The following is a 26437-nucleotide window of genomic DNA, read 5'->3' as shown; positions in this document are numbered from 1 at the left end:
GGGTGGTTTGCTTGCTACCCTGCAGTAGGAGAGGGTTTCTATGGAAATGTTTGAGCTTACTTTTCACTTGGATTCTAATTATTCCATTTGCAAAAACAGGAACCAAGCAATGAGGAATGTTATGCAAGGCTTTAAAGTGCAATTGGCACTATTAGCTGCAGCAACAGGGGAAGTTATTTCTAGATCAACACATCCCTGCCCAGCAGATGCCAGGCCCACACAGGCAGCCAGCTCCCTTGTCCCAAGAGTCTAGGGTCATTGATTAATTCAAATTTAGTCATCAAAGGCAAAGAACCTACTGGGTTCCAGACTCCTAGGACAAAAGATCAGTGTGTCTGGAATATGCTCCTGTTTACTATTCATGACTGCTGCCACCACCATTGTGGTTCTCAGCCATTGAGGAAGTTGGGCCTGGCCTCAATAGTGCCTCTATCTTAGGAGATGTCTGGAAAGTGGCATCAATGTGAAGACCCTCGAGAAGAAAACACGCAAAAGGGGGTCTTGTCGAAGGCCCCACATTTGTTTGTTTAGATGCTTTGACTATGGAGAAAGAATACTCTGTCTTTGTCTTTGTCTGTCTGAATCTCTCTCTCTCTCTCTGTTTCTCTCTGTGTCTCTCTCTCTCTCTCTCTCTCTCTCTCTCTCTCTCTCTCTCTCTCTCTCTCTCCTTTCTATATTCCTTTGCCAACCTCTTCTCTTTTTCTTCTACCTGCTTGGTCACCCTCCAACTAACTATTTCTTAATTTAATTTATTGCCTTTATCATATTCCTTATATCAATCACTTGCTTCAGTCTCTGGAATCTTTGGGGTTTCTGCTTTGTCTATAAAACTGACCCCTTCCCTCACCTATTTTTCCCAGTCACTTGGTGGATCATCCTCAAAAGAGTCTTCAGCAGAGGTGGCAGGGAAGGCAATATTCAGGGCAGCCTTGGCCATTGTACCTCCTGATCCCCAGGTGACTTCACTCCAGGGTGTCTAGTACCAATGCAGGGAAGTAGAGCCAAATCTCAAAACTCTCCCCCACCCAGGAAGCAAATGCAACTGAGACACACAATTCGCAGCCTTGGAAGTCTGGAGCAAGTTCTCCTTCTTTCTAGTCTAGGGGCGACCTAGTTCTGAGAAGAGGAGAGAGCGATAGGGTTGGGGGGCAGGTAATGGGACTAGAAATGACTCAAGGAGCCTGAGGTTGAATCATCACACAGCTATATACAAGCTGCTTGTCCTTGGGCAAGTCATTCTCTCCCCCAGGAAGAGATGTGAGCGGATTCATGACCTCTCTTATCCCTCCAGGACAAAATCTATGATTCCAATTAGAAAATCACCTGAAAAACTTCTCTGCATCACAAAAACTCTTGTGAACGTTTTATGTCTTGTTTCCTTGCAAAACTTTTCAAGAAAATATATCCAAAATGTCAGAGAAATAAAAGAGAAGCAGGGACTTATGAGAAAGAAAGGGGCAGCATATGTCTATGAGGAAGGCACTTTGGGAAGAGAGAAAAATAAGAGATGAAATCACTGTTGTACCAACTGTTTGAATGAAGGGGAAGAGATAGTGATGAATTTTGAACCCCTTGCTCCTCCCTCTCCCCAGCTTCTATGTTCTCATACACTCCTTTTCCAATAGAGATTTTCTATTTCACTTTGCACTGTAACTTGCCATGCTTTCTTGATCTCAAGGGACCACATGCATAATTCCTATTCCATTCCTTGTCCCTCAAGGTCTTCCCCATGGGCTCCCATCCTCCATGGTTTAGATTAGACACACACTCATGGACTCATGCACCAGAGAACCAATGTCCTTGGGACCCCACCCTGAGACTAGAGAGAAAATATAGAACTGGGAAGTTTGAGAAATAACAGACTTCCCAGAGCTGCCATCAACAGAGCACTCCCTCTTCTTCCAGGGTCAGCTCTGACCTGGACTAGCTGTCTAGGATTATATTGCTTATTATATTAAGGAATCATTCCTGCCCCATTAATGATCAGGTCTTTATCAAAGCTCCCCTTGGAAGGCTTAAATACAGCCAGCACAGCAGCTGGACTGATGCCCCTGCCCTTCCCTTTCCAAAGCAAAGTCTGGGCTTTCCCATCACTGCAAGAAGGGACTCATGACAGGAGAAGGACCAATGCTCTTATTGACAAGAATGAAGTGCCCAGAGAGGAGACCTAGGGGCTAGCTGACCAGAGTGACCAGGCTATTCACATAGGGCAGTCAGGTCTCTGGCTATTGTTGGTACCATCCATCAGAGAGGGCTCAACTGGCATCAGGGTCAAACCTTGTGAAAGCATTGTTTTTAAGCTTTCTCCTTCTCTGGCATCACCTAATTTTTCCCTCCTGCTCCTGCCCATACCCCATGAGATACAGGGATGCCTCCTCCTCTAGGCACAGCTGGGACCAGTGCAGCCCTGGGGGAGCTGGCATCTCAGTGAATGTGTCGGTGCCAAGGAGGCAGTTTCCCAGGTAACAGGAATGTAGAGCAGCCCCCAAGGAAATATTTGTTCCCTGTCTCTTCCCCCTGTGAACTCTACAACTTTCATGATGCAGGAAGACTGTGTCAAGATAGAGTTACAGATGCCACCAGCCTGACCTACAAGCCCAGGGCAGGGATCACCGCCCACAAAAGGACATGGGGATTATAAGGACCTAACTAGCTCCCACACAACACAGAGACAAAATCAGGGGACTTGCTGTAGATCACACAAGCAGTTATTGGCAGCCCAGGACCTAGGACGGCTCCCTTCCATGATGCTCAAAAAGTATTTTCAGAAGAATCCCAGGACATAATGAAGCAGCAGGTGGGATTTCACTTTTGCTCACGCCACTGGTGACTTTAGTACAAACTTTTCCCCAGAGAGGAGGATGGTCAAAGAACCTTTGACTCCAGTCTTTTAAGACAAAAGAAAAGCAATAAAACCATCCCTCCTCTCAAAAATGATTTTATGGGGCAAAGAATGAAGGTTAAGGCAGAATCTTCGCATTCTCCTCCTCTCCCCTCCCTTTCCATCATCCTTATCTTCCTCTTCCCCCTTCCCCTTCTCCTCTCAGAAATCAGGACTCTTTGGCAGGAACCATGGTCAACAGGAAATGCTGGAGGCCTTATTCTTTCTGGATGACTTTCCTTTTCTTTCTAAAGGTGGGAGTTCCTTCATAGGCTCATAAAATTTAAGAGGTGAAAAGGGTATCAGTGTCCCTTTGTCTAAACCATTTCTCCAAAGGAATTTCCACTCCATCAGACCAAGCAAATAGTTGCCTAATCTCTGCATGAGCCAGAAATCATGGAGGCAGGGGTGTGGGCTTAAGCAACTCATGACAAGCATTTCTGAAAGATTGGACTAGGGCACTTAGGGTCGCCATGGCTACCTTCAGCTATGGCCAGGATTAATTTAGAGTATTCTAAATGGAGATGGAGAGGCCCACTGAGACCTAGATTTGTGCAGGGAGGAGGGGAAGGGACAAGCCAGGGATAGACCAAGCAAAGCTAGCAAGAGATGCCTGGAGGAAAAAGAAGCCAGATGCCCTTGTTCGTTTGGTTGGTTTTTAGAGAAAGTAAATAGAGGAAATGAAGAAAAGGAGGTGTTGGAAGTACTTTAAGGGGATCACATAACAATTTAGAACAAATAACCATCTACAAGTGGACCCCAATCTCAGAAAGGAGGAGAGGAAGGACAAAAGATGGGGGGGGGGACGTTTACTTCAGTCCTATCATTTTATTTTTAAGTGTTGTCTTTGAGTTGGGGTAATTTTGTTACTCTTTTAAATTCCTCTCCCTTTTATTTTTATCTATTTCTTTTTTTTTATCACTCCCTCTTCTGAAAACATCTAAAAGATGAATCTCCAAGAACCTATTGCTCAGCTGATTAAATCAATCTCAGTTTTCCTGTTTGACTGTAGCTATGTGTCTTTTATTTCTGTCTCTATCTCTGCTTCTGCCTCCACCTCTTTCTATTTCTATCTTTCTTTGTTTGGTCTTTCAAAAATGACTGATGCTTTGACATTCAAGCTATCATTGTCTTTGAGAAGACTTATTGACCAGCTAATGCCCTCCATCAAATAACCCCTAAGATTTCCCAGGACTTCATTTGTCTTCTGTTGTTCTCACATGGAGGCTCCCATAGACTTAAGTATTCCTAAACTTCATAATTTTGAATTCACCTGCATCAAATCATTCCAGAAGAATTGAGACTTAACTATTCCAAGATCAATATTGATCATTCACACACAGAAGAAACAATAAATATGAACTTCTCTGGGAGAAGAGTCAGAGGTATCCACAGCTGAACTAGCCACGAAGAGAGAAGGGAAGGAAAGACAAAAGGCCCCAAGCACAAGGGCCTGGGTGACAGAGGGACTGCCCAAAGTGGCAGCCAAGTTGACAGAGGAGAATATCCAATAGAGAAGCATCGCGAACCATTTTTCATGCAAAGCAGTACCAAGTGACAGCAGAATAGATGCAGGGAACTATCCATCAACCAGAAAGTACTGAGGTACAAGCCAGGATGAGAAGCAGGGTTGCAGTGGTCAAACTGGGTGGACAGAGATACAACAGCCCACATGTTATGTTCTGGTGGGCACAAACCAGGGTGAGAAGTTGGGGTAATGGTCAAGATGATGAAGATGGAGATCATGTGCTCATAGAGTTTCCCCATGTGACCAACCCTGATGATTGTTTATCTCCCCCAAAGGTGAATAAGGACAGTGTATTTGCTACACAGATCCCTAGGTATCAACACTGTGGATTCCGCTCTGCTAACCAAATGCTTTCTACCTCTTCTTCCACAACCTTTTCTCCCTTAATAATGGTCTTTCATTCTCTCTGATCAGAAATGAAGCCAGAAATGAAGTTTTGTTCCATGAAGCAATCATCTTTGACTTGTGTCAGGAAAGGTTTCTGTTGTTCTCCAGATTTTTCATACATCATTATCCCAGTGAATCACATCCATATTCAAGGCTTGAGGCTATAGTACCATTTTCTGTTGCACCACCCATGAATGAGTGGTCCCTTCCACTCTTTTTCAAGGCTATCTGATCCCTGGATGACCAGATCATTGTGAACAGAAGAAAAGTTATTGAAAGAAAATTCCATAGACAGTTTCATTTATCTCCCAAAATTGTTCATGCTATCAACAGAGCCTGGCATGGTTTATTGAAAGAAAAAGGATAAAGGCAGAGATTGCATGATTGTTACACCCAGAGACTATCAGAGACTATGAAAATGAGGGGTGGGTAGCTAACATACCAGGAAGCCAAAAAGATGTTGACTGACTAGATAGCATTGCTTAATACCATGGTATTTAATGAAGATAAATGCAAAGTCCTGCACTTGGGTTCAAAAAAATAAGCTTCACTTTCTCAGTCCTTGAGAGTTAGGAAGTTTCTATTGTAGGTACCCAACCTGACTTTCTTTCAGGTACTGCCTGCCCTCTGAGAAGGATGTCAGTGCAAGGGACAGTTCCTGCCAATGTCCCTGGTCATCACAGTCAACCAGTTACTTGACTCATAGAGAGATTTCTTGTTTATTATCTCCTGACATTTACTTGTCAAGAAAGTCTAAATTATAGGGTCATAAAGGGAGATGCTGTGTATAAGGATCCTCTAGGAGAAAGGGATTTTCCTGGACTGTCAGGGTGCTGTAACAACAGCATCTCTTAGTTACCAGCATGAAAAAGGGGGTCTGCCGGAATGTGATGGTGTGTCTTCTGTGTATATGTGGTGTATGTGGGCCCCTAGGAGCTCTTTGCATCTTTTTCATTTTCCTAGAAAGAGAATAAAGGGGATCCTGGCTGTCACTATACTTAGGACCTAGAGTGATTGACTATTATTCTCCCAGGAACAACTGGGGGTCATGTCACCAGCATTTGGGGAAGCCTTAACTGAATTTTCCATAGAGTCTAGTAAGAGGTGTTTCTCCAATAACTTCAGGAGGGGGTAGGAAGGAAAATTTCACCCAATTAGATCAAGTCTGATTCATCTGAATCCATAATCTTAGAAGTTCTTGCGTTATGTGATCTCAGATTGAGTTTCCAGGAACAAGGACATCCAAACTATACCTCTTTGTGTGCTGTATTCCTACCATATCTGGAGTACTAGATTTGAGTCCTGAATGCCATATTTTGGGAAGAACATTACTAAGCTGGAAAGAGAAGACTTTAGGGAGTGGGAAACTACCTTCTGGAGTGGAAAGGTGGTCATATGGAAGAATTAATGATCTTAATCTGCTTGGTCTGAAGGGTTCAACTAAGGGGAGTAAGAGAGGCTGGGGGGAGAGAGAGAGAGAGAGAGAGAGAGAGAGAGAGAGAGAGAGAGAGAGAGAGAGAGAGAGAGAGAGAGAGAGAAGAAGAAGAAGAAGAAGGAGGAGGAGGAGGAGGAGGAGGAGGAGGAGGAGGAGGAGGAGGAGGAAGAGGAGCAGGAGCAGGAGAGAGGGAGAGTCATGAGAGAGACAAAATGACAGAAGAGAAACAGACAGATGGAAACAATAAGGTAAGAAGGCAGGAGAAAGTCCTAATGTAGGACCACCCAAAACAGCAAGGGCCACTATGAGAAGGACTGAGCTTCCTTCCACTGGAGGGCCTCACCGTGATCACCTGGTAAAGATATTGGAAAGAGGATTCTTAGCCAGATCTGGATTAAGAGGCCACCAAGGCCTATTAAAACTTTCAGATTTGGGGAAGTGTCTGAGGCAGGAGTCATCCTAATTCCAAACCCCATACTCTACTATCTGTATTGCCTCTCACAGGTTAGGGTACCTAAAACATCTTGGAGATTTTTTTTTCTTTAGGAAAGATAATCGAAACAAAACAAAAGCCTCCCCCCCCCCCCCAAGTAAAGTGTGTTCCATCTGTGATTGCCAAAGTCTGACCCCTGTCATTGACCAAACCAGGAGGAGAGACATGTCATGTGCTGACCCATGTATGTCTATGGCTGAGGGGTCATAGAAAGTTCATTTAAGAGATGGCAAAAGTAAGTCCATGACCTTGGCCTCACAGGGCCCCATGAAAAATTGCTCCCCAGCATACACCAAATCCCCAAAACCCTTTGTTCAGATGTGGGCCTGGGTGGGAACCAGGGAGGAACAAAAACAATGAAAATCTATAAACCCTCTTGGGACAATTGATAATGAGTTGCATCAAACTGGATTTTTTTTCCCCAAAATGAGGCTAGATTTTCCTCAAAGAGAGCCCTTGCCCCATCTCCCTCATCCAGATTTTTGTCTTCACTGATACTGTGGACCTGACTGGCACTGTTAAACATAGTCAGAGGCCCCTGACCATCCCATTCACAAACACTTTATCTATCTCGGCCAGTAAGCAAATATTTGCAGCGTCCAGGCATCCTGGCAGAATAGCCTGGCAGGAACAACCCCTGAGCAACACAAGGAGGGACCTGTTGGTGGCAGCCCCTCCCCACTGTTGCCATCCGCTTTGCTGCTAATTGGCTCTCATGAGGGGCCTGGATGCTGCTGCACAGGAAAGGTTATCTGGAGAAGTGTATCATTGTGGTAATTTGGGGCCTTTGGGCAGCTGATGGGCCAATTGCCTTCACCAGCTTCGGGTGGGTAATTTATCATCTCCCGTCCTCTGCGCTGAGAACACGCCCTTTGTGGGCAGAGGCGAGGCTAATAGACTTTCCGAGGGTGTCTGAATTGCTTCGATAAATCACAGCTGTCATGCAATGTGCTTATCATGCACCAGAACATAAGTTATCGCTAGTCTTTATAGAGCCAGAGCCTTTCCAAGATGGGGATTTGTGTAAATTGTAATGCATCATAGCTCATTGCCTGCAATGAAATTAGGAGGCTCCGAATGGTTTGTTCCTTTCAGATGGAGTAGCGCCTCCCTAGGAAATCATTGGGGCTCCCCCTTGTTTGCCTTGCCCCATAGAGCCATCCTTTATCTCCTTAGCAATGAGATGCCCAGGAAATAGGTGGATATTTATGAATGAGCTTGCCATTCCTTCTCCCATTGTTTAATACTTCCCGTTTTAATTGATACAATAGTTCACTCTGAGCAGAATGAATGAGATCAATAAACAAGGCAAGTTGGGGTAATTGGACAAATAATGTTCTGTGTCCTAGCCCTTTGTCTCAGTCTCTACCACATCCCTCTAACTTTTCTCCTTCACACTCATTATTTCCAAAGAGGGACAGTGAGTTTCCCTTCCCTGACAGAAGCCCCTCTCTTTAGCTGACTCCTCTCTATTGCCAGGCAGCTGCTGTTGGCCAGACCAAAGGGTTCTGGGCTCCCATTGTTCAGGAACAGAATAAGCTTTCTGTTTAGAACCCACAGTAATTGGTATTCTGAGTCCTCCTCTAAGGTACAGTGAGTTCAGATTGGACAAGGTGAGACACTTGCCATTGCCATTTTTATTCTATTTACCTTAATCACTGGCTCCTTCCTAGGAAAGAGGCCACTGATGACTTTGGCCAAGATGACTTTGGTGATTCTTAGCACCCCAGGCCACTGGAAAGCATCTTGTTTGCACATTATGGTGCATGATATAGACCCTGGTAGATTCAGTATTTATCATAGCAACGTTGTCTCTGTTTTGCAGGAAAGGTATCTCTTATTTCTGGGATTCATCCCAGCTCCCTGTAATTCACTGAGTGCCCCCCCAAAGCAGTCCTCTGAGACCTAAATGTGGCAAGGAACTGAGACTGGGATCTTAAAGGCTCTGCTCATAGAATACCAGGTGTCACCAAAGACTGAAGATTTGAATGGTGAATATAGCAGCAAACTGAATGTCTATTGTTCAGGAACCAGCCTAGTCAAGGAAGAGGGGTGGGTTTGCATCAGGCTAGAGAGCAAGGGAAGTATAGCTCAGGAAGGCCACCTGCCAAGTGGAGGTCCAAATAGAGTGCTTCTCTCAGATGCCCAAAGGAATGGCTATTTCTCACGCACTTGCTGTGTGTTTAGACCTGGGTTCTAAGTCCTGGGGATCATAAGCTGAAGGAAGTGTCCCTCAGTCCTTTGAAAGATGATCAGTATGGATATAACTCCCTCTGAGCTTAAAACCATGCCTCACAGGGCATCCATGTGCCTGCTCAGGATCTCTCCAGGACCACCAAGATTAATCCCAGAGGACCAAAAGGGACAGTCTCTGAGCTTCCCCAAGACCATGCTGCTTGGTCAGAACTGCTGGTAAAGGCTTCCAGAATGCAGGTTTTCCTCATTTCTGGGGGATTTTGGTCCTGATTCATTGATAGCTTATGTTCAATAGACTCATTTGAGTAATGTCATGATTTCTCTCTTCAAATGTCCTTCAAAATGAGTCCTGGGGAAGAGGACTAATATTCCCCCTATCACCAGCATCAATGGATCAACAAATGGTCAGGGATAGGGAGTGATTTTTGAGGTCAGCATCACTGATCAGATTTTGACAGGTCCTCATCCGTCACCAAGGTGAGGGTGCTTAAAAAATCGAGTAAGACAGAAACAGGCAGAAATATGCTTGATATAGATGGAAAATTCAAGCACCAGATGATACAGTCCATATAAGAGCAAGCCTAGATAAATTGACAAGTTATTCACAAGAAGGTAGTTGCTGATGGTCTTTCTTTGATCATGACAACCCACAGATGGTCATCACCTGATCTCCCCAGTAAGAGCTTCCTTCTTCTAATGCAGGTCCCAGACCATTGAATCCTTGTCATTATGCCTGTGGGTTGGAGATGAGAATCTGTTGCCCTGCAGCCAACCTGGTAATGGCCCTATTTAAACACACTAGCATAGCCCTGGTGTTTGACGGGTTTAGTATTTGTCTCATCATTGTACCCACACTTATAATGTTTCTAGCAAGACGAGATTTAACAGTTTGTTTTCCACACATAGTCTCTAAAACCCCAGGCTTGTGACCATGTCTTAATTCACATCTGAATAGTGCTATATTACAAACACCCAATAAAGAAAAGGAAAATTGCAAACAGTTGTCAGCCAGCCCTGGATAGAATCCTTCCAGTTCTTCAGCCTGTGGCTGGAAAAGAGGCACAGAGAGAGAGGGGACTTCTTGGTTGTTAGCAACTGCAAGTGTTGATTTAACTCTTGGGACTTGAAATGTGAAAGCCTTCTCAAACTGTGGACTTCTTACAACATGGAGGCCTTGAATCATTTTATGAGTTATATTCTCATCATAAGTAATATAAGAAGACATAGGAAGTTGACACTAAACAGGAAGATAGCCAACACCATCTCCTGGAAGAGAGACAGGAGGAGAGAGCAGAAACCTTTCTAATCCAGGTCCTCGGTCATCTCACACTGCCAGGCTCATGGGAAGCATCATGACTGTCTACTGTGGAGGGTGAGAAGCTTCACGAAGGATTTGATGTAGTTCATTAAACTAAGCCAATAGTACCTTTGGGGGCTGGGGACCCCAGTGTGCCAGGAGGAAGATTTTAAAACATAAAGAAGACAGGTGAAGAGTTTGTTATTCTATTTCTGAGTTCCCTGAATCTCCTCAGACCACTAGGATAGGTTGAGCATCTGGAGAAACTTCCTCCTAGATGAGCCTCTGCCGAGCTTAAAAGCCAGAAAACACTCTGGGCTTCAGAGAGTAACTTGCTCTGGTCCCAAGTGCGATTTTGTGAACTTTGGCATTTTAGACATTTGTTCCGTAGCTTCAGGTCAAAACTCTGTTTTCAAATTGGTATCGTTTTTAAAATTTTTAATTTCCTTGATAAAAATTCTAATCATTTTCATTTGACTGTCCTCTACTAAGTGTAGCCTCTCCACCCCATACTTTGCCCTGTAGTTCAAGCTTCTCTTTGACAGGTGAGGAAAATGAGGACCCAAGAGAGGAAGGAAGGGATTCGCCAATGATAAGTAGTCACTGAAACAAGATTAAAACCCAGATTGGAAAAAAAGCTCTTCCTATGATAACCTGAAAGAGAAGTCTTAATTGTGGCCCTATTTAAAACCTGTTTTGATAAGGTATTGTGACATTTTTCACTGTGGACATTTGTCACATAAATCATCAGAGACTCTAGAGACTCTAAAGCCCATTGCCTGATAGAGCTTAGGGAGTCATTCATATCACAAATGAGAAAAGGTAATTACTAATTAAGTTGTCCTAGAACACACAGAGCGTGACGGGAAACAGGAAAAAACTGTGTGTGGATTGGGAGTTAGCAAAGGGGGGTGGTCACTGGTGAGGTCACTGGGCTCCCATTGTTCAGGAACAGAATAAGATTTCTGTTTGGAAAGCAGCCCTTTGAGCTGATCATGGTACCACCTAGATGGGATTATCTTGGACCCAGAGAGGTCAGACCGAGTAAGCCATTGACTCTAGAGTCCATTGAGCTGAAACAGGTAAAGAGGTAACCCACAGGAAGATGGAGATAACCAAGGCTCCTGTTCCTGCTTCTAGCTAGGCATTCTCTCACAGGAGGGTTTCAGGTTCCTTGGCTAGCAGCCATTGCCCTCTTCCTGTCCTTTCACATGGGGGCTGTACTGCTAGGGTGGACTTAAAGTCCATGGGGACATTCCCATATGTGTCCAGCATCAGTCACTTCACCTCTGCCTGTCTCAATTTCCTCATCTGTAAAATAGAGATAATAGAAGCATCTGCTCCCAGAGCTGTTGTGAAAATCCACCAAGGGAATATTTGTAAGTGTTTTGCAAACCTTAAAGTCCTCTATTAATGCTTATTACTGCTAGTAAGAGGAATAGTACTAGTAAGAATAATACCTGTCATAGAAATAATACCAGAAATATAAAAGTCCTAATAATAGTAATAGAAATTCATCACTTCCTCCTATCTCTTCTTTCTGCCTTTTAATAGATGGCACCTTCTAGAGAGCAGCTATGCTGTGTACTGGTCTGGAATGCCAGCACCCAGCTACCCAGCCTTGATCTAGATTCGGGGGTTTCCATCGGACCAAGCTCTGGGGGGAATCAGTGTGTGACCCACCAACAAGGACATCCTGTCATGGCTCCCACACACAGTGTCTAAGTCTGTGGTGGCTCTGCCAGGAACTGGTAGTTCCTTTCTCTTTGTCTTATTTTTATTGAAATGACAGGAAAAGAAAAGTTCCTTAAAATGAGAATCTGCCATTCCTCCTTCATCCTTTCCCCAATATCACCCTCTAAGGCCTCTTCCCCAGTGTAGAACGATGCTTCCTGTGGAGCCATTAGTGAAGATGCTACTTGGAAGGCCTTCTGTCCAGATCAAGATTGGGAGGGAGATGGGCCCTGAACAGAGAGCTGCCCCCTCACACAGAGACAACCCCCAGGGACACATGGCCCCTTGCCACCACTGAGAGCATCATTGTTCTCTACCATTTTGACTTTGATGCTGACAAGGTGTCCTTGTCACCCCCAAGACTGTGAGAGCTACAGTGCAGGGAGGGGGCTTCATTTCTCTGTGAGCTGCTCTGCCTCATCTGGCTATGCCCTCTCACATTCTCCTTCATAATGGCAGGCCCCCTGGGAGGCAGCTCCGGTAATTGTGCCGTATAAGCATCTTATCCACCCTCACCTGCCATTCGTGGAAAGGCCAACCTTCCTTAATTAAAATTTGGGTCTCTAAAGATTTGACTGCATGTGGGTCTGTGAAGTTAGTAACGAAAGCTCTCCTTACACAGTCTCTGCTCGACTATTCTGAGTATGCTGACACTACCTGATTGGTAGTAGAGGGCTGGGATACTGCCTGTTCAGCCTTCCATCCTGAGCTGGGTCCTGAGGGGCAAGTCCCATTCCCTGGGATAGCCAGGAGAGGCCGTGACAAAGGCAGGCTGTGGATGCATTGCCTCGGCCCTTAGAGTACTTGGCAGACAGGGGGGAGGGGGGCTGACTCCTGTTCTTCAAGTCCCCATGGCCAAGAAGCAGAGGAGCTTACAGTTTTGAAATCCAAGAGTATTTTAGGGACAAAATTCCAGCAGAGGTGCTCTGGCATATTGGACAGCAAACTAACCTCCAAATCAAGATCAGACTAATGAGCAGTGACCTTGCAGGTAATGAATCCAAGAGAAGGAAGAAGTCATTTAGGGCAAGATGTGCGAGTGGCAGCAGCTTGGGAACATGGCATGAAGGCAAGGTCTGTTCAGAGTTAATTCTAAGGTAACCTGTGGGGAAAGTGTAACTTGAGACATCAGTAAACAGGTGTGGTTACCTGATTTTACCTAAGCTTGTATAAATAAGGGTCTACACTTAACCAGATGACTGGACCAATGGTTGACTGAGAACAAGTGATCATTTAGCCCCTTTGTTCCATTCACTTCCCTTTTGTTCATTCATCCTGGTCTCACTGAGTCATCTTCTTTCCTACTCTTTTGTCCTAAGCATGTCCTCAGATCCTGTCCCCCAAGAGCTCCATTGTTATTATAATTTAGATTAGATCCTGTGGTTCTGATCAGTAGCATCAGATCAGTTGGCAAACGGTGCAGTTCCTTCTCATGCTGAGGAGGGTTCGTCCCACTGGAGCATTTGAGTACACTGAGGCACCACAGCAGATCTAGTCATTCCCTAACTTGGATGTGTTAGCGGTTTCCAAGGTTGGGGAATAACAAATGTTGTTCAGTTATTTCAGTTGTGTGTCTACTCTTCCTGATTCTTTTTGGGGAGTTTTCTAGGCAAAGATACAGGAGTAGCTTGCCATTTCCTTCTCCAGCTTATTTTATAGATGAGGAAACTGAGGCAAATGGTGAAGTGACTTGCCTAGGGTCAAGCAGCTAGCGAGTGTCTGAGGCCAAATTTGAACTCCAGAAGATTAGTCTTCCTAACTCCAGGTCCAGTGCTGTAGGCACGATCACAGCCCTTAGCAGCCCCAGGAATAAATGAGGCTATTGTTTTTGCATATATTCACAATGATGGCATTGGCTCAAAGAGTACCATTATCCTCCAGAAAGCGCAAATTCGGGTGTGACTCTACCATTAGTGCCTTAGACGCTGACTCCTCCCTAGGCCTACTGGTGTCCAATTTATTGTTTTGATGAGGTTGAAGTGGAAGATCCAGGCTAATTAGTTGTTTTCATGTTGTTTAAGGCATTCGTTTTCTCAATTGATCAAGTGTGTCCACTGCTCATGTCTCTTGACCATCGCCTCCTCCTCTAAGACTACCTAGAGCTGTTCTATTTTTATCTTGTGGGCTGTGATTCATAAGTTCTGGGTCCCTAATTAGACCGGGAGTTCCTGGAGGACATCTGCTGGTTTTGCCTTCCTCCATATTGCCAGAGTTTACCACAGAGCCTGGCTTAATCAATGCGGGTTAATTAATAATTATTTCCTGCCCTTGTTATCTATTGTATTGCAGTGAGTTGCTCTCATTTGGAGCACTTGTCTCCTGAGCAATGATGACTAAAGAGGGGTTGGACAGGCCCAGGAGAGACTGGGTCTTGGCACTGAGCTTTCTCTTCATCTCTGACCCTCTCGAGCTGTGTGACCTCCTCTCTGAACCACCTATATGCCACTCCCATCCATCAAAGGGCAGCATGTTGTGGCCCAGGTGGCTTCCTCTCTCTTCCCACTGTTCCCAGGAGGTGGAGTCAGGCAGGAGCATTTTGTTCCTTTGGTTTTCCAGGAGAAGATGCTTCTTTGGCTAGAAAGATGATGAGGAGACAAGAGACTCTCCTGCCCATATTCCTGCCATCTTCTCTGGTGGTTGTTCCCTTTGCCTTTTTTGGAGCTTTGAGAATGTCATTTTCCTTGGAGTAACCAACCTCCCATACAACAGTGACTAGAGTCCAGAAGACAGCAGGGTTGAACAATCAGATGAGCATCCTTCCCAAGCCTGTTGTAGTATCTCCACTTGTGCAGGGACCACCATGCTGGGCAAGGGGGCTGCCAGGGGGACATAGCTCAGCCATGCTAACTAGGCAGAAGGGAGCCTGTTCCAAGGGGACAGGGCAGGAAGCAGAACCTGGACTAAGCCAGGTCTGGCAGGAAGCTGGCCTTAAGCAGGCAAAAGGGGCAGATGAGGAAGGGCCTTCCTGGCAGGAAGACAGCCTCAGTACAAATGGAGAGACAAATGTGTTTAAGCATCACTGACTTGTAAGAGTAAAGTGAGTTTGTGCTCAAATGAGAGCAGCAATATGGCTGACATTCCACATATCCCATCTCATTTGGTCCTTAAATCAAGCCTTTGAGGAAGGTGTTGCTAATTATCTGTTTTGCAGGCTAGTATGGGGGTGCTCCCCACAGAGCACAAGTCTTCCTTAGTAGTTTGCAACTTTGGAGACCTGTGGGACAGTCCACAGAAGATGCCCCACCATTGCTGTCTGAACTCCACAGACCACAACAGGAGTTGAGCAAGACCTCTGTGAAAAAGCTGTGTCCCCAGAGGAGAATTCCTGACAGGCCGGCAGCAATCCTCCGCCCCATTCCTCCAGAGTCAGGGTGCCGACTTCCCAGGGGAGACATTTTAATCAATCTAAGATCCTTCATGATCCAATGCCCCTCTTTTCATCCTTAATAAGATCACTCTAACTCTAAAGCAACTAAGGGGCCCCTTCTTCCTCTGAGACATAGTGCAATAGACAAAAGGTAATCCCTGCTATTTTTCTTTATGATGGAAAAAAAGAGTAGTTTTTCCATTGTTGCATAATTCAAAAAAAGGTAGACTTAACTTTATTTGAGCTTTAAGGGAAAACCAGATGAAGCCAGCTGTGGCCAGTTTCTGCTCCCTGCATTAAAGCTGTCTACACAGCCTTAAGGAATGTTGTCAGCAATGTACTGGGAGCTGTACTCCCTCCCCTCAGGCCTATTTTCATTAGGAGAGCTCCCATCTTGTTTCATCTCTTGGAAGCCAATATTTCTATTCAACAAGTGCCCAATTCTGCCAAAGTCAGACTTGGTGACCCACTGGAAGCTCTGCTAATTAATTGGCAGTCGATGAACACTGAAGTATGTCCGAGCAGGCCTACTCTGCTCCTCATCTTGAGTCAGTCCCCTGCAGCTATCTGCCAAGGTTCTGGGGGCCAAAGAGGGCCTTGCCATGCTGAGAGTCAAGGGGAGATTATTGATGTCTGTGAACCTCCTGCTCCAGAAGCTTTCCGAGCTTCACCAAAATCTTTCTGCATTTCTACAGACAGTGCCTGAGTGAGGCTTCTAACAAGCTCTTTGGATTAGTAGTCGCCACAATATTGACAGGTGGGAAAGAAGAATTCTCCAGGTCTTGCTGCAGGTAATGAGAGAGTTACAGGGAAAGGGATCCCTTCAAAGGTGAAGAGATTGAGCTCCAATTTGACCGCTATACTCTGGTCCTCTTAGGCACCACCTGAGATGGTGATCTTGGCCACAAAAAGTGGGTTTTGGATGGTCTTGTGGAATCCCAGTGGTTTGTGAACTGGAACAAAGTAGAGAACATCATTCTCTGTATCTGTCAGACCCTTTCCTTATAAGAATGCAGCTTTCTTTTCTTCTGATGGTGAAAGGAATAAAGACATAGAACTGGACGTTCCTCAATAGGACTAGGAGAAGAACAATTGGGTCAAAGCCTGAGACCTGGCAGGGAAATTAGAGCCCATCAAGGCTTAGAAAGGAAGAAACTGAGACACAGAGGGTGAGGCTCATGACCACAAAGAATAGGATTTCAATCCTAGAATCTGAAAAAGTAAGACCTTAGTGGCCTCTCGCCCATTCCATGAGAGGAAAGACTTCCCTCTCCATTCTTGCACACCTAGCCACCCAGTTTCTCCTTGGAGCCTTCCAAGAAGGGGACACTCATCCCTCTCAATGCAGGGTGCTCTGCTTCCCCACAGGTAGATGACTTGGGGAGGGGCACTTCCTCTTGACACTAGGCACAAGCTTTGCTCCTGACCCTGACCTCTGGGACCAAGCAGAATAAATCAGGCTAATTCCCCCACCACAGGTCCCTCCCAGTATCTGAAGGCAGTAATATTGTCTCCTCCTGGTCTTCTCTTCCCCAGCTTAAGCATCCCAGTTCTTTCATGTGCCCGTCAGGTGTCATGGATTCCATGCAAGCCCCCAAATCTGTCTTTTTCAGATGTGCTTTTCTTATCTTGTGCTTGTGGCATTTGATTCATGTAGAAGATTTTAAATTTATCTTCTTGAGTTTCATGTTATTTGATCTTTTTTAGATTCAGCCCGCCAGGCATTAGACTCCTACTCTCATCTTTCTATACCCTTTTGGGTCCTGACTATCCTTTACTGTCTTGGTAATCCCTATCACTTTTGTGCCATTGGCCAACTCAATGAGAATGCCATCTACATCTTTATCCAAGTGTTGGATTAAAAAAAATTAAAGGTGGGGCAAGGGCAGATACCTTGGGCATTCCACTGGATATTGGATCAACCAACCAACAGACACATATTCAACTTTTCCTGTGTGCCAGATACTAGAGTGCTAAATACCTGTTTTTAAGGAAATAGAACAGCCTCCTGTGCATAATATCATTGTTTTAGGAGATGAGATGAGTCTGGATGAATACAGAAACGTTCCCTCTCCCTGATAGGTTGGCTCTGGCACCTGGAGTACACCCATAGGAGACTCTTGGCCATGGTGAGAGTAAAGACTGTGACTGTGGCACATCAAGGCTGCTAAGCCCACCTGGAGGGAGCCAGGTCCAAAGCCAGGCTTATCAAGACCTTTTATCCCAAACCCAAACTGATCTCCAAGGGGAAGGAACTCCCCACCAGGACTCTGTCCTCAACAGAAGGCTGGGGCCTTGTTGCACCCCCCATTCTTCCAATGATGCCCAGCCCCATGTGTGCCCAGGCCAGGATGCTCCTTCTTCCCCTATAGCCGTGTGGTCTCACTAAGAACATGGGGAAGGGCTCCCAAGGAGTCTTTCATGTTGCTTGTTTCGTCTGGGTGGCTGGCACTCTCTGACTGTCAATACAAGGAGAGAGGCCACCAAGGTTCACAGAATTACCTCTGTGATTTGACAGCCTCTTCCATTTAGACGACTCCAGAGTCAGCTTCCCTCCGAGGCTCTCATTGAAATTCTAGGCACAGGACCTTCTGTTCGTAGCTTAACCATGTCTCTCATGTTTGCCCTGATTTTGCAAAGCCTCCTTTGTAGCTGAGCTAACGGGAGCCGAATGGTCTAATTGCAGTAAAGAGGCCCTGGAGCTCCTTGTCTCGGGGCCCCATTAAAAAGTGACTGCTTCTGGGGGTGTTCTCTTGACACAACCCAGAGGCTTCTGAGAATCACTCCCAGGGCTGGGGGAAAGCTAATGATCAGGAGAGCAAAGAGGAAGGAAGGTGATAGATCACCCATAGGCCCCAGAGTCCCTCTCCCTTCCCACCATCTATCCCTGAGTCCCCAGTAATTCATCAGAGAGAAGCAGGGAGTCCCTGAAGGCAGCAGGAAGAGCCCTTCCTGCCCAGGGACTCATCCCTTTACAGTCCAGAGGGGCAGAGGAAGGAAAGGATGACAAACAGACCCTAGCAGAGAGACTTTCTTTTTCCAAAAGAAAATTGAGAAATCAATGCAATTTCTGGGTATCTCCATGGGGCACTCTTCAGAAGGACTGACCTCACCTCTCTACACATACTCACACACCATACATACCGCTATACATCACACACATCACACTCACTTAGCACACACACACCACACCCACATCATACACACCACTACATTCCACACACATATCACACACACACACACACACACACACACACACACACACACACACACACACGTACTATATACCACACCCATTTTATATACATACCAACTGCATATTTGAGATTTGGGCTTGACTTTGACTTGAGGTTCTTGGTGGTCTGACAGGACAAAGGTCTCTCAACCTCCATAGACATCCATTCTAGGCTATTCTCTAGGTCTTATGCCATTAGATGCTATGTGCCCCAGGACCATTCATACAGGATTTATAAGGCTCACTTGCCCCCTGTGGGAAAGATTCAGAAAGTTTCCCTTTTGGCAACAGTCAGGAAATCTTTCTCCTGTCTTCCTGATTAGGTCAGTCTCCTAAGGCAAAGGTTCTCCAGAATTCCTGGGAACTCCTGGTTCTAAATAGCTCACTCTTTATTATAGGGAAGGAAGAAGGGCTGCATTCTAACCCCTCCCCAGAAGACTGTGTCCCCTGCATTCTCTCCAGAGCCAATATTTGAAGTGGAAATGTCTCTCAATTGATGCATCTCATATTTCTTTTGAGCTACCATAATTCTGCTTTGTTCATACAACATAGTACCTTCTTTGATGAGGGCATGCCATCCTGGGCGATCCTGTGGCAAAGTCTCTCGTGTCTCAGATGGATTCCAAAGTTCTTCAGAGACCTTGAGAGTGTCCTTGTATCGCTTCGTCTGACCACCATGTCAGCACCTGCTTTGTGTGAGTTCTCCAAAAAATAATATTTTTGGCAAGTATACATTGGGCATTTAAACATTGTGGCTGACCACTCTCTGTGGTAGAGTTTGAATGCTTGGCATTTCAGCTTGAGAAAGGATCTCAGTGTCGGGTACCTCATCGTGCCAGTTTATGTTCAGAATCTTCCCAAGCCAATTCAAAGGGAAGTGATTCCATTTCCTGGCATGACGTGGGTAGACTGTCCAGTTTCATAGGCATACACCAGCGAGGTTCAGCACAATGGCTCTGGAGATCTTTAGGTGTGTTAGCAGCCTAATACCTCTTCTCTCCCAGATTTCCTTCCGAGCCTCCCCAACACACTGAGCTAGATCTGGTAATGCATATGTCAATCTCATCATCTATGTGTACATCCCTAGAAAGTATATTGCCAAAGTAGGTGAACTCATCCACAGCACTCAAAACATCTCCATTTGCTGTAAACAATGGTTCCACATATGAATGGTGTGGTGCTGGCTGGAGGAGCACCTGGGCTTTCTTGGTTTTAATTGTCAGGTCAAAATGAGCACAAACAGTAGAGAATCAATCCATACTTTGTTGCATCTTGTCTTCAGAGGCTGCACTGAGTGCATAATCATCTTGGCTTGTAGCCTTTTCAAGTTAAAGACTTTACCATCAGTGTGGTACCTCACCTCGATGCCATTTTTGTCCTTGTTGAGGGCATCTTACAAATGTCACTGAAAACATCATGATAAAAATCATAGGAGCAATTTGGGCATCATCTGGGTCACTCAGCCCCTCCACTCACCTTTCACTTATTCACCTGATTTCCAACTAAGGTCTGATTAATTAAGTTCAGGTCAAGTTATTGGTATGAAAGAAATTGCCAGAGCATGATTTCATGTTCCACGGCCCAATCAGGTCAGAGGCTGCCTCCCTGGCTTGTCTTGGCTGCAGAGTTCCTTCATCCACAGGTACAGATTGCAGACTTGCCCTTTGTCTTCAGAAACCTTGACTGTGGATGTGACCCCTCTGGGGTTGTCCAAGGAATAAGGTGGGAAATTTGAACCCAGATCCTTTGACTTCAAAGTCAGTGCTCTTGCCATCACATCATACTCTTTTGCCTAACTATCTCTATTTAGCTGAACCCTCCAAAGTGAATGCCAGATGTATATTGGGTACTACAGATCCACAAAATTAAAGTAGAGTCCACTGTGGACTGAGGCAGAGCCAGAAAGTGAGGCCAGGTTCTGTGATACTAGCTGGAAAGCTTGAAGTCAGGAAAACCTGAGTTCACATCCTGCTTAAGTTACTTAGCTGTATGACCCTAGCTATATCTTAACCTCTCCGGGCTCTTGTATCCACCAGTAAAATGAGGGCATTAGGTCTGATGATTTCTCAGCTTCCTACCAGCATTAAATCCATGCCTCAGCTAGACTTGTCACATTTAATCTATGAGCCCACCAGCTCCTGTGGGTTCAGGGATTTTCCATACTGGAAGGGTTGGGGAAGGAGGAGGGAGGTGTTCCTGCCCATTTCCTTCCCCTTAGCCTCCTTCCATTTGAAGTGAACTCCTCCCAGTGCCCCTAAGAGACACCCATCACAGACCATCCAAAGAAATATCATGGCCCATGCCAACTGTGATCAGAGAGCCCGGCTGCCCAATTCAAAGATACCAGGTGGAGATTTCTCAGGGGCAGCGATTGAAAATTGCTTAGGACTCATGAATATAAATGGGGCATTCCTCGCGGTGATGTTTTCATTTGAAAATTACCCAGCATTTTGCTCCCCATATAAATGTGTATTTGCTGTGAGAACCTCCTCACTGTGAAATTGATGCATAACTGAATATTAAAATTCACAAATCATAGAGGGGAGGCAACTCTGGAAGGGGAGGGGGACCCTAGGGAGACTGCACCATTGATCCTTTCTAGTTCTCCTGGGCTCCATGGGCCTCCCATACCTGGCCTAAGACCCTCCAAGCCCCCCATCCCCTCCTCCTCTCTGGGTCCTGCTTGGAGGGTACCCATGGCTTCTTAGTACAGAGTCACACACATAATAGACCCTTAAGAAAAGCCAGTTTACTAAATGACTACCACCCCTGCCTTAGACAGTGCCTCCACTCTCTGGCTTTTTAAGGCATTACAAGATTCCCTTTTATAACAGTGAGGAGCACAAGGACACCAGTCCACAGACAAGGGAAGTCCAGGGTCCTAGGATGTTTGCAAAGGCACTAGAAGAAGAAATAGGGCAATAAGCAGACCCTGGAAGAAAGACTGGTTCAGAATTCTTCTAAAGGCAACTTAGTGTATATTGGTCTGCTAATGGTAAGAAAGGGCCACCACATCTCTGGATGACTGAGCTTGTTGGGAACCACAATTTCAACAGAATCTCTTAAGAGACATGGAGAAAGTCCTTTTTCTATGGAGGTAGGAGCTGGCCATTCCTAGAGGATGCTGTTGGACATCAGGGATCACAAAATACTCAAAGTCCAGGGTTTGTTTTGATGGGGTGCAAGCACAGAGCTCCAAAGGGCAAGGAAGGCAGCAGAGGATTTCTCTGTGTCTTGCCTGCAGTTTCTGAAGTATTCCTCCTGTGTTGCTCATCCAAGTGCAGCTATTGTCTGCACTGCAGAACTTTCGGGGCAGCCACTCCAGAACAGAGGAACGAGAGAGGACCTTAGGGGTCAGCAAGATTAACATCCTCTTTTTTTGACAAAAGAGGAATACTGAGGTCTTGGGAGATGAAGGGACTTTCCCCAAGTCACACAATGCAAGCAGAGATGGGATCTAAACTATGACCCTGAAACTGTTGTCCAGTGCTCAAGCTCTCTCTCTCTGTTTCTCTGTCTTTCTGTCTCTCTCTCTCTCTCTCTCTCTCTCTCTCTCTCTCTCTCTCTTTCTCTCTCTTTTCTTTCTCTTTCCATCTTTCTCTGTATCTGTCTGGCTCTGTTTCTCTGTCTATCTGTCGGTCTGTCTCTGTCTCTGTCACTCTCCTTTTCCTTTGTTTCTGTGTGTGTGTGTCTCTCTTTTCCTGTTTCTTTGTCTCCATCTCCATCTTTTGATCTGTCTCTATCTCTGTCTGTCTGTCTCTGTGTCTCAGTTTGTCTCTCTTTTCCTTTCTGTTTCTTTCTTTTTTTCTCACTCTCTCCCTATTTCTTTATGTCTCTGTCTCTATGTGTCTGTCTATCTCTCTCTCCATGTGTGTCTGTCTCTCCTCTTCATTGGTTTCTGTCTTTATATTTATTTCTTTCTCTCTCTCCATCTTTCTCTGTGTCTCTGTCTCTCTTTTTTAATCTCTTGATCTGACTCTAGCTCTATTTCTCTGTCCATCTGTCTTTCTCTGTCTCTACTTCTATCTCTGTCAATCTGTCTCTATCTCTGTCTCTTTGTTTCTCTTTCTCTCCATCTTCCCAGGTCTCTATCTGCTTCTGTCTTTTTTCTGTCTCTGTATGTTTGTTCCTCCTCCTCCTCCTCTTCTTCTTCTTCTTCTTCTTCTTCCTCTCTCTCTCTCTCTCTCTCTCTCTCTCTCTCTCTCTCTCTCTCTCTCTCACTCTCCCCAGATAGCATGTCCTGGACTTAAAAAATGATGTAAATGATATTGATGATCAAAGTAACTTGAACTTTTTCTTCCATTAGGCATCATCCACACACCATTTGCAAACACTCTTTTTCTTCTCTTTCCCCAGGTTTCCAGCCTGTCTTGTCAAATCAGCAGCAAGGCTTCCAAGGCCTTGTGGGCATGTCACAACCACCTCAGAGTCAGAACCTGATCAGCAGCCCACAAGGGAATCAGGTGCAAGGCATGATGGTTCCTTATCCAACCATGTCTTCTTATCAGGTACCTCCTGCCATAGTCCACTTAGCCACCACTTTTCAATGAGGGGGCATGCCCTGGGCAGGCCAGTGTCCACCTCCTCCTCCTTCCCTCAAACAAGACTACAATTCAGCCATTCTTCAGGACTGACTCAGCCATCTCTACCTCCCATCTTTCAAAGAAGGACTCCTCCTCCTCCCAGTAAGGAACATTGTGAGGATTAATTAGTGTTTATGGAGTTCTTTCATGTTCATCATCTACTGGCTGGGCTAATAATTAGCCATGTTCTATCCTCTGCAGCCCACTCTGAAGGAGTGGAGCTAGATAAAGGTCACCATAAAGAAGCAGAGATATGGAGAAAGATCCCCTTCTCAAGCCCAGCAAGGATCCTTCAAAACACGTCTTTGAAAGCCCAAGTCCACCATTGGAATTCTAAAATAGCAGGCTTCAATGACTTGGAGAAATAGCTTCAGTCATTTAACTCTGCCTCTCCTTTTCCTTGACTCGAATGCCCTGAGAAGGTAGTACTAATGCAAAGCAAAGAGTGTCCTCTAAAATATATGTGCTCTGGAAGAGTCTTGATTTGAGCCATACAGTCACTAATTAGCAGAAGAGTTGTGTACATGTGCGTGATGTGCGTGTGAATATACATGGAAACCAAACATTTTCATCCTATAGAAAGAAACCTAATCGAGAATGACCTTGTCCCAAAATCTTTTTGTGGTTTGGGTTGTTGCAGGTCAAGGCAACAAAGCCTTTGCTCTGACAGTGAGCCCTGTGCTAGCCCCAACAGGTTCTCTTAGTCCAGTTCTCAGTCAGCTAACCTGGGAAAGCCTCTCAGAAGAAGGGTATAACCTTGACCACAGGTCCTATCTGGTACCTTTAGTTCCTGTAGGTGACAGGCTGAAGAGAGAGGTAGCAGATAGAGCCCAGAAGGTCACTGTAGAAAGTGTAGACAGAGAGGGTCTTCACCTCACCCAGTGGCTATTCTGATGGTAAAATGGGGCCATGCTCACAGTCAAATGGAACCAGCAGGCACAAAGATGGAACAGTCCCATGGAGAGATGTCCTCCAACAAAAAGCCAATGGAGTTGGTTGCATCCTGTCCCTAGTACATGGATTTCTGAACAGAACAAAAGTTGAATAGATTGAATTTGGGGATCGTCTGGGGCAGATGGTTGTGGGGTTGTTTGGGAAGTCTATTGAACTGGCCCCATTCATACAGAAATCCTGCAAAGTGGCTGCAGACCGACAGAGCAAGGCACCGATTCACCTGAATTCACTAAGCATTTGCTAAGTGGTTTCTCTAAGTGAGGAAGCATGCTAGACACAGGAACACCAAGCCCCAGATTGGAGATACTGTGGCCTCAAAGAGATGACATCCGTCTAGGAAAATAGACGTAGGAAATACAGCAAGGGTCGCTTGAAGAAGAAATCAATAATTAGCAGGATGTCCACCAGGTAGCTCCTGAATTGAGCTCCCGGATCACTTCCTGTCAGCTCCCATATGTGACCTGCTGTTCCTTGAACCATTTTGCTACATCATGATTCCCTCAGATGTGCTACATGGCTGAGGGTCATTAAGTTCCAGAGCCATGGAACACAAGGATCTGAGAAAACTTAAAATCACAGATGACCCAGTGGATGATAGACTGTGCCAGGTGTCAGTTAGCGAGCATGCAGTCAATGACTGGCAGGTGAGAAACTGAAAAAAAATCAGTCAGGGAAAACCTGGAAGGATGAGAAGAGGTGATGGTCAGTCAAGTGGTGAAATGCTCAACTCCAGTATGGCACAGATAGCCCAGGAATCTTGAAGGACTTGGAAGAAGAAAGGGATTCAAGGGGTCAGAGAGACATGGAATTTATCTAGTTTAGGAAGGGGGGGGGTTGCAATCTACTCCTGAGGAGTGAAAATACACTAAAAGATATCCAAGAGTTGCCATTTTGGCTAAGATCTGGGCTTTTTAGGGTTTAACAAATGTGTTTTTATTGTCACTGTGTAGATGTTCTTAAGATACCGTATGTGGTTGCCTTAAATGATATGACCAGGATCGCAGATAGGAAGTATGAGAGCCAGGGCCTTTGATTTCCAGTCTTCCCTGTCTGCCACTGCTTCAGGGTCCTGCTCCAGGGCCTTCTCTCCCCAGAACTGACTGCATGAGTTGGTCATTGAAAAAGTTTCTTCAGAGAAAATGTTTTTAGACCCCAACCTTCCAATACTCACTAAGGCCCAATGCCTAAGGCTTCCACAGGACAAAAGGAAGTCCGGGGCCAGTCCTGCTTCCTTTAACCTTCAACTGGAAGAGACCAAGAAGGCAGGAGGATGGGTCAGATGGGAGAGCCAGAGGAGGTACTCCTGGGCTGAGCTGACTTTTGTTTCTCTTCTCTCCAGGTGTCCATGGCTCAGGGTTCTCAAGGTCTGCCCCAGCAATCCTACCAGCAAGCCCTCATGCTCCCTAGCCAGTCAGGTCCAGGAACGGGAACTCTTCCCAACTCTGGTGGCATGCCTGTCTATTGCAATGTCATACCTCCAGACACCCAGAACAACCTGAGGCTCATGACTCCCCACTGCCCCTCCCAGAGTGTCCCAGTGATCTCAGCAAGCTGCAGGACAAACTGTGCCAGTACCCACAATACAGGGTGGCCAGTGAAGTACTAGGCATGGGAGCCAAGGTCACAGGAAGATGAGACCTTGATTGAAGACCATCCACTTCCTCCTGGTCCTGATGGGGAGAGGAGCCAGGTGGGATGAGCATGAGATCCCCTATTCATGATGCTTGAATGGACATTGCTGATATTCACTTACAAATAGAAACCATCACAAAATGTTGGCTGGGTAATGGTGCATACTTTTGTCATGTCTCCTAGGTAATGCCTCACAGCTTAGCTAGGGACATGATTTCATCAAGGTAAGATTATTTCCTACCACTGAACACCACTGTGTAGATTGTAATATTCCTAATTTGAATTAGTTTTGTATTTTGTGTTGAGTTTGTGAAACTAAAAGTATTTAAGAAAATTATATAATAAAATCACATTGTACCAAAGCTGTAATGGAAAAAAACAGAGTTGCTGAATGGAAGGAATAATTTATATACACTATAGAGTTTTTTATGGATATATACTGTATTGTAGTGTTTAACCCAAATAAAACTATTTGACCTTGTGGAAGAAGGTCAGGTTTCTACCACTGGTGTGGGGGCCTCTTTCTTTCAGAATGCCTCCCCTAATCTGTTTCTTTGTGGAATCCTTAAGGCAAGGGGGCCGGGGGGGGGCGGGGGGGGCCAGTTCACAACTGGTGATGTTATCTGTTCTTCACATTTTATTCTGCATTAGGAAGAGAGTAGTTGCCAATTCGCTGACCACTATCATTCATTTCAATTGAGCAAACATTTGGTGA

At 45.4% G+C, this 26437-nt stretch overlaps 1 long non-coding RNA gene across 3 annotated transcripts; it reads left to right on the top strand.

Annotated features, from left to right (window-relative positions):
• Positions 1 to 7177: 7177 nt before the first annotated feature.
• Positions 7178 to 26199, top strand: LOC141495111 (uncharacterized). Of its 3 annotated transcripts, none has more exons than XR_012470665.1 (3): positions 7178 to 8337; positions 22910 to 23061; positions 25430 to 26199. It is a non-coding gene; the product is annotated as an uncharacterized LOC141495111 (long non-coding RNA). The 3 variants fall into 3 exon arrangements; XR_012470663.1 differs by lacking the exon at positions 7178 to 8337 and adding an exon at positions 10958 to 11299; XR_012470664.1 differs by lacking the exon at positions 7178 to 8337 and adding an exon at positions 11462 to 11596.
• Positions 26200 to 26437: the final 238 nt, after the last annotated feature.

Source organism: Macrotis lagotis, chromosome 8 (genome assembly GCF_037893015.1).
Source record: "Macrotis lagotis isolate mMagLag1 chromosome 8, bilby.v1.9.chrom.fasta, whole genome shotgun sequence".
In the NCBI taxonomy this organism is placed as follows: domain Eukaryota; kingdom Metazoa; phylum Chordata; class Mammalia; order Peramelemorphia; family Peramelidae; genus Macrotis; species Macrotis lagotis.
This window is presented reverse-complemented; position numbering and strand designations above follow the sequence as displayed.